This window comes from Carassius auratus, chromosome 19, assembly GCF_003368295.1.
Source record: "Carassius auratus strain Wakin chromosome 19, ASM336829v1, whole genome shotgun sequence".
Taxonomy (NCBI): Eukaryota; Metazoa; Chordata; class Actinopteri; order Cypriniformes; family Cyprinidae; genus Carassius; species Carassius auratus.
In genome coordinates, this window is record NC_039261.1 from 21,844,835 (window position 1) to 21,853,018 (window position 8,184).

Sequence of the window (8,184 nt, forward strand, 5' to 3'; positions counted from 1 at the left end):
AGGAGAGAAGGTTATTCTGACTTTGCTACGACAATCTGGCGCTTCTGAATCAGCTATTGTATGTAGGTTTAAGTATTTGCTCTTGACTGTTCAAATGCAGAGAGTTGCGCATTGTGTGTGTGTGTGTGTGTGTGTGTGTGTGTGGGAGAGAGAGAGGGTCACACAGTGGAGTCAGCTGTCTTAACCGTCTGTGTCTTGTGTACTGCAAACACAGACGAGCTTCATCACGGTGTCTGTCACACCACTCTATTCCTCTTTCGGACTTGAACTGATGATAAAACTAAGGACATTATTAACTGTCTTTATATTTATTTTGAAAGATGAAGCTTGCGATTATGGAAAGGGGTGTTACATTTCTGACAAGTGTTAGTGGTGTTCGGCCAATCACAATGCACTGGGTCAGCTGGCCAATCAGAGCAGACTACGCTTGTCAGAAGGAGGGGCTTTGTAGAAAACTACACGTTTGAGAGTGGCGGGGCATAGAGGACCTACAATAATGTACAGTATTTGAAAAGTAATGTTTTTTTTATTTATTAAAGCATGTCAGCATATTCTGTTACACCAAATATACAAAATAATGAACATTAAAAAAAAACATCATATGACCCCTTAAAGTAAAGATAGTGTTCCATTAAAGAAATTGTATAAATTTCCAACCGTAAATATATCAAAACTTTATTTTTGATCAGTAATGTGCATTGCTTAGAAATTCATTTGAACAACTTTAAAGGTGATTGTCTCAGTATTTTCAAATATCTCAGCCAAATATTGTCAGATCCAAACAAACCATACATCAATGGAAAGCTGATTTACTCATCTTTGATCAGATGTATAAATCTCAATTTAAAAAATAATAACCCTTATGACTGGGTTTGTGGTCCAGGGTCAAATCTTACTGTACAGTCCATTAATAACTTCAGGAAATGGACTAGTTTGGTTCACACCAAAACCAGTGACTAAAGCTTATCATAAATGTTCCTGAACATTTCTGAAGACTTCAGCTCTGTGGTTTCTCAAAGAGCCGGCTCATACCCTCACAGGCTGTGAAGTCTTCTAAAAAGAGCAATGCATATCTATCACAGTCTTGCGTTTGCAGGCAGGCGGGAGCGAGTCGATCGGAGCCCGACCGACTGCAGGAAGTGATGTGAGAGCTTCCACAGCTGGCTGCCTCTATTTGTGCCTTGGGTGTTGATGAGCGGCTGTTACCAGACGGTGCCCTCAGCCCAAAATCACCACTGCCAAAAAAAGGAAGACATAATGTGTTTGTGTGAAGTAAGTCTTCATCCCGGCAACTTTAATGTGTTTTTAATGTGATTCAGAGATTCTTGGAGCGGATTTTTTTTTTTATTATTTCCGAGTGGCTCATGAACTCTTGTATTTTGGAAGTTAGGTGCATCCGAGTCGAAATTAGCCAGCTTGGCTTTGTTAATCTGAGTTTAAATCTAACCAAAGTGCTATTTGTCAGGTTCATGTTGTTATTTTTAGACCAATGATTGTAATAAGATGTTTGGAAGGAAGTTGACTTAATTCGACTGGCCGTGGAAAACTCATTCACAAGTATCATAAATACATAGTTGAAATGATATGACTAGAAATGGTATACTGAAATTAATCAGTATGGGTATAAATGCATAAAATGATGTATGTATATGTGTGTGAATGTATAGATATGTACTTAAACTAATATTCAAAAAATGTTGGGTCTGTAAAGTTTTAACTTTTTTAAAGAATTATGTTGGGCTCACATTTATTTGGTCTAAAAATACAAATAAATGTATAAATTGTGAAATATTATTGTAATTTAAAATAGCTGTTTTCTAAGTGAATATGTGTTAAAATGAAATTTATTTCTGTGATCAAAGCTGAATTCTCAGCATCATTACTCCAGTCTTCAGTGTTTTTTTTTTTTTTCTCAAGAAACGTTGATTTATTATCATTGTTGAAAGTTGTTATGCTGCTGAATATTTTTGTGAAAGCACTGAGATATATATATAAAATATTATTATTATTCAGGATTTTAGGATGAACAAAGTTCAAATGAACAGCATTTATTTGAAATAGAAACCTTCTGTAACATTATCATTGTCTGCACTTTTCATCAATGCATCCTTGCTTAATAAAAGTATTATTTTTTTCATTACAAATACTGACTCCTAACTTTTGAACGAGAGTATGTATACTAAAAATGATTTAATAATAAACTTTATTTTATATAGCGCCTTTAAAACTAGCATCTCAAAGAGCTTATATGCATATAAAATATGAAGTTAAAAGATACATACAAAAGTACAAGCAGTAAAGAACTAACCAAACAATACAAAGACAGTATAAAAGTAATCACATAAAAGTAACCATAAAAAAGTAAGTTTTAAGGGATGATTTAAAAATACGAAGGGATTCTGCATTCCTTATCTCAGAGGGCAGGGGATTTGACTATTTACTACAGTTGTTTTTAATAATCTGTGTCTTGATGGTGGATAGCAAGGCAGCTCTTGGAGCAGATCTTTTGTCTTCATTTCTGAAAGGCCTACAGTGCTGTATGTGTGAGGACAGAAGGCTGCTGGCTTCATTGAACACTGTTGGCAGATGATCCAGCAGATATGAGAAAGAGACTTGACAGGAAAGCGATTTGGCTCCCCAGCCAAGTTTAAACAAGGTCTAGTTGACACCTGGACGCGGTGCTGTTTGATTAGAACACAGACCGCTTTACTTCTGAAGAAAGACTTCAACTTTTTAAAAGCTGGTCTGTTGGACAGTGTTCACGTGTATATATTACAATCAAACACTATGTTTAAGCTCCTTATTTGGAGTGATTTTTGGGTCAAAATAAAAGCTTTGTAAAAGATCAACCAGAATTAAACTGTATACTTTTTTATTGACATAATCTGTTGAGTTTTAAAATCCATAAATGGACCCTTAACACCTGTATGTTATTGCAAGCACACACCACAAGCCCTCACCTATTATGATTGCATTTGACACACTCAAGGTTCTTTATTGACATTGATGGTTCCATGCAGAATCTTTATCATCCATGGAATCTTTCCATTCCACAAAAGGTTCTTTAGTTGATTCTTAACCGTGAAATAGAGTTCTTTTTAGAACATTGCACTTAATTAACCAAGATGGTTAGTCTATTGCATCACTGAAATAGGACTTTTTAAACCTTTTTTCCCATCACTTGCTCACAAGTGGATCCTCTGCAGTGAATGGGTGCCGTCAGAATGAGAATGAGTGCCAATAATCACAATAATCTACCTGTAACCAACACCACTCCAGTCCATCAATTAAATGAAAATGAAAAGCTTGTTTCTTAGAAAGTCCATAATTACCTTTTTTTTTTTTTTACTTCAAATTGCTTCTGGCTAAAATGTCTATATATATCAGTAGTATTGCCTCCTCCAGTGAAAAAAAAATGAATCTGGTTAGAATCAGGAGAGAAATATGTGCAGATTAAACCAATATGTTGGTGGATTTTGATGTGAAAGGAAAACCGGAGATGGAGTGTTTCACTGGAGGAAGTGTTATTATTATGGATTATGAACTTATTTTTTTGCCAGAAGCGACGGGTTAAAGTTAAAAGCATCTTGATGGATTTGTTTCTTACAAACACAAAGCATTTGACAAGATGTTAACTGAAGGACTGGAGTGATGTGGATTATTGTGATGTTTTTATCAACTGTTTGGACTCTCATTCTGACGGCACCCATTCACTGCAGAGGATCCATTGGGGAGCAAGTGATGTGATCTTAAATTATTCCAAATCTGATAAATACCCTTGGATGGCCTGAAGAGGAGTACATTTTCAAAAGATTTTCAGTTGTTATTCCTTTAAAACTAGGAAGTGTGCACTAGGCTTTAGCCAGCGACTCTTTCAGGTCATTACGGCAGCGGCTGCAGCGCAGGGTTGCCATCTTTTTTTCCCAGGAGCATCTCGCTGTACAGCAAGGTCACGGAAAGCACAGAAAGAGCAGCAAGAGATGCACGAGGAGAGAAAGAGATGGGGAACTGCTCTAAAGGGCAGCTGGGAACTCAATGGACCCGCCAAAGGCCAGGAGAGAAGGAAACAGAGCGAATGAAGCCAAGAATGGAGGAGAGAGCGGCCTACCGGGCGTCGCGTTCAGCCGGAGCAGCGGGGCGGGGAATGGATGGGCGCCCGTCGAGATGGAGGGGCTGTCGATTAGATTTCTCACAGCTCAGGTAATGAAAGACTCACAGCACCCATGCAACGAAGTATCCCATCATTCCCTCTGCCAATTCTATGTTTAATGCATACCGGCAGGTTTAAGCAGCGAGGCTTCTCCCGTCTTTCGCCAAGAAAACTCATGGAAACTAAACCCCTGATGTGAGGGGAAATCTACAAATTTCCTGGTACTGTTGCGAGTTGGGCAGAAAACTTTAGTTTGTGTTCTGTGTTTGTAGTTCAGTTTGATTTTTTTTCTTTCTCATTTAAACTTACAAACCAGAGTTATCTATAACAAATCACTTTGACCGTTCAAAGCCTATTGCCTAAACTTTAAGGCCTTTTAAGCTTTTTATAAACTAAAAAAAAAAAAAATATTTTTTAAGTTGATCAATGTTGTTTTTCTAGTTACAAAAATTATAGTTAAATTCAATTTAATTCTGCTTCCTTATACTCAAATTGTTATTATTATTATTATTATTATTAATTTATTTATTTTTATGAAAAATTAAGCACAAATGAATAGTGTATAGGATTTTCTGCTGTGTTAATGAAATGTTTGTTGCAGTGCATCCTGGGATTGCTTTAAGTATTAATTTGATGTTCCTTTAAAACTTGGCATCTTAGAAGGCAGAATAATGTTAAAATAACTTAAAGATCATACAGTAAAAGCATGATGCTAGCAACTTCAAGGACATGGGTTTGATTCCCATGGAGCACATGAACTAATTCAAATCTATTCTGCGTCTGTGAAAAATTTTGAGTGAAATCGGCCCAGCAAGGTTTTACTGCGGTTCACTTGGGGACCTGCTAAAGCATACAGGAACCAAGCCGAGGGTTAAAGGTCATTTGCATGGAGAGCTCTAGGGTCCTCCAGAGAAAGCTGCCCTGTCTGAAGGGGTCGACTCCAGGTACCCAAATGACAGAGGTGAGGATTAATATTCATGCCCATGACCCGGTTAATTGAGGAAGACTGGAGATCTGAGAGTCTGGCCTGACTGACGGTCAGCCGCTGATAGAGAATTAATCATGAAAAACGACAGCCCAGTGTTTTTGGGCACAGGTAGGAAATGAGCTGGTGTTAATTAGGCCCCTGAGCTCCTCCAAATCTGTAATAAGCTTTCTGAGCACACCGGCGCTCTTCCCAGCATGCATCTGGCTCTCTTATTCACTTAGATTCAAGACCTAGGAAGCTTCCTTGCTGTCTAAATTCTAAGGCAACATTTCTAATTATCCTAAAGTGAGGAAATGATTTGCAACGCTCTAAATAGACAACAACTCAGCACGGCACACAAATCACACTCCTCAATTAAAACACGAGATTGAACTCCCAATATTTTAAAGTGATCATGCTGCTAAGCTAAAACCAATATACTCCAAACAAGTGTACTGTATATGTAACATTTTTCAAAGTTGTAAATAAAAAGTGCCTAAAAAGTGTCATGTTTAATTTAATGTGCTACTTGCTGTTTTCATGACTTGTTTTTTTTTTGGGGGGGGGGGGGGATTATTTGTTCAAAAAGCATGAATAGTAAATTTGCTAAATTTATGTGAAATAAATTGCTTTACAAGTAGGCCTACTGTACATTTTTCTGGTTTGACAGAATTTTAAAATATATTTCAACTGGACAATTACCAACCAAATATACTTAGAAATTAGATTGTTTTGCAGTGTAAATTAAATGTTTGTGAATATGAATGTTTGTTGCAATGCATTCTGCGATTGTCTTAATGCAAACGATTCCCTGGATGTTGCGTTAGAATTTGGCTTAATGTTGGAAAAGCCTTGTGTCTGAATCATGATATAAGATTTGTTTAAAAGCAATAAAGCATATAACCAATAAAGCAACTCCAACCTAATGGGCTTGATTTCTCCAGAATGGATGAAGTAATCAAATGTAATCCCTGAATGCAATGTAGCTAAGTCATTTTGGATAAGAACATATGCCAAATGCATAAGAGTAAATGTAAAATGTAGTCTGTTTAATGTGATGCTGTCTAAGTCACTCACTAGGTTGTGCAACACGATTTATTGTCTCAAACTCGGTTTTTTACCTCAGCTAAAGTTTCTAAACTGAGTCACATCAGTATGAGTGATCTGGACCTGACACTTAGATTTCAATAAAACCCCTACAGACTGGTTTTGAATGTCACGCTCGCTTTGTGCACGCATCCCGGCCAGCGTTGCACACCTTAGAAATGTAGTGAGACTCATTTCAGTGAATTGAGACGCCAACGCAGGGCATTACGGGACGCCACGTGGCCACGGAGCATGATGCAAACTGCCTGTAATGAAAGCAATGATGCTCGCGCAGCTTGTATCTCGTCGGGGCGTTGGGGTCCCCTGTAAGGCATGCCAGACCAGAAGCAAATGTTTTAAACGTGTCCCATTTCTTAGAGCATGCATTTATGTATGAGTGCAAGCCATAAACCTCTGTACAGAGTCAGTGACACGGAACGGCACGCGTGTAGCACACTTTACCATGCACTGTGTGTTCGGCGGGAAGATAATGTCTGTGACTCGCTGTGGCCTCGGTGACTGAGCGAGACATTAAAACAAAGAACACACGACTGCACGCTTCAGAACGAGCAGCCTCAGGTTCAGCACTGCGCTGATTGAAGCGCTTGTCAATTACAGGTCAAACTGCTTTTAGCTGAGAGTGTGAACAGAGTAAAGGCCTCTTTGTTGTTGGAATCCTTCAGACTGCAGACTTGTAATTCTTCGTAATTATTTGTGCAATTCACTATAAATTTCTGGGTGAAAATTCAGAGTAATCCCCATACCAGAAGTAACTCTGTGTTCAGTGTTTGTTTGTTAACCTTTTTACGTTGCATTGCAAAAAATAATATACTAAAATATACTAATGTACACAAACAAGTAGGCTACAAAGATAAAGCAAGAGTGACTTTTTGATATAGAAAAACTCAGTGTATTTTCTAGTAAAATGTGCTACGATAATCTGTTTTACTTACAGTTTCAGCTTTTTTAAATCACTGAACAGGTGTTTTACTTTTAATTATTTTTAGGGCTGTCAAATGCTGAGCAATTTATTGTATCCAAAAACAGAAATGTATAAAAAAAATCCTGTTTGCATAGTATATGTGTGTGTACTCTGTATATGTATTATGTATATATAAATTCACACATGCATGTATAAATTAAAAAAATATATATAATTATACAAATGTATTTTTTTCTTTAAAAAAAAAGTGTGTGTGTGTATGTGTGTGTATGTGTGTGTGTTATTATTATATACATAATAAATATACACAGTACACAAACTGATTGGATGCATTTAATCACAATTAATTAAAAGTACCAGGAATAAATTTGTCTTTTTTTACATGAACTACTTTTACAAAAAAAGACCAACTTTAAGGCACTTTAAGCTGTTTTCTAACTTTAGAACAAAAGCCAACATTTAAATTGGACAGTTTTTGCTTTTCTAGCTAAAAAAAAATAATCTAATTCCTTTAAATTTAAATTAATCTTAATTGTGTTTCCTTATATTAAATCTTAGAGTTTTCCACCTCAATTAAAATTCATGAACTGAAGTTGAAATTAAAACTTCTTTCTCAATTCAATTTTGAATGTTATAATATCTCCTGCAATAAACTGCTTCAAAAGTAATTTTGTCCGGTTTATATGATTATAAGATAATTTAACGGGGAAATTAGACCGAACTACAGACCAGACTGTGTTTTTAGGCGAGTGTGTGAATGTAAACAGCGAGGTCTCTTTGTTTGTTTACTGGCAGCTCGCCGCAGGAATCCTTCAGTCTGCAGACGGGTAATTTAGATTTAATGTATTGGCCAGAGACCAAAGACTGCAGGTAATGACTTACGCAGTCAACTTGCTGTGTTAGTTACTCTAAAAGAGTGACACAAGGAGATGTAAGAGCTGCAAACACTTCTCACAGACGCATTTTAAAGCATCACTGGCACTCTCACGGTCTGAAGACTGTTATTAAAGCTCGACAGCATGATTATACTGCCGTCTA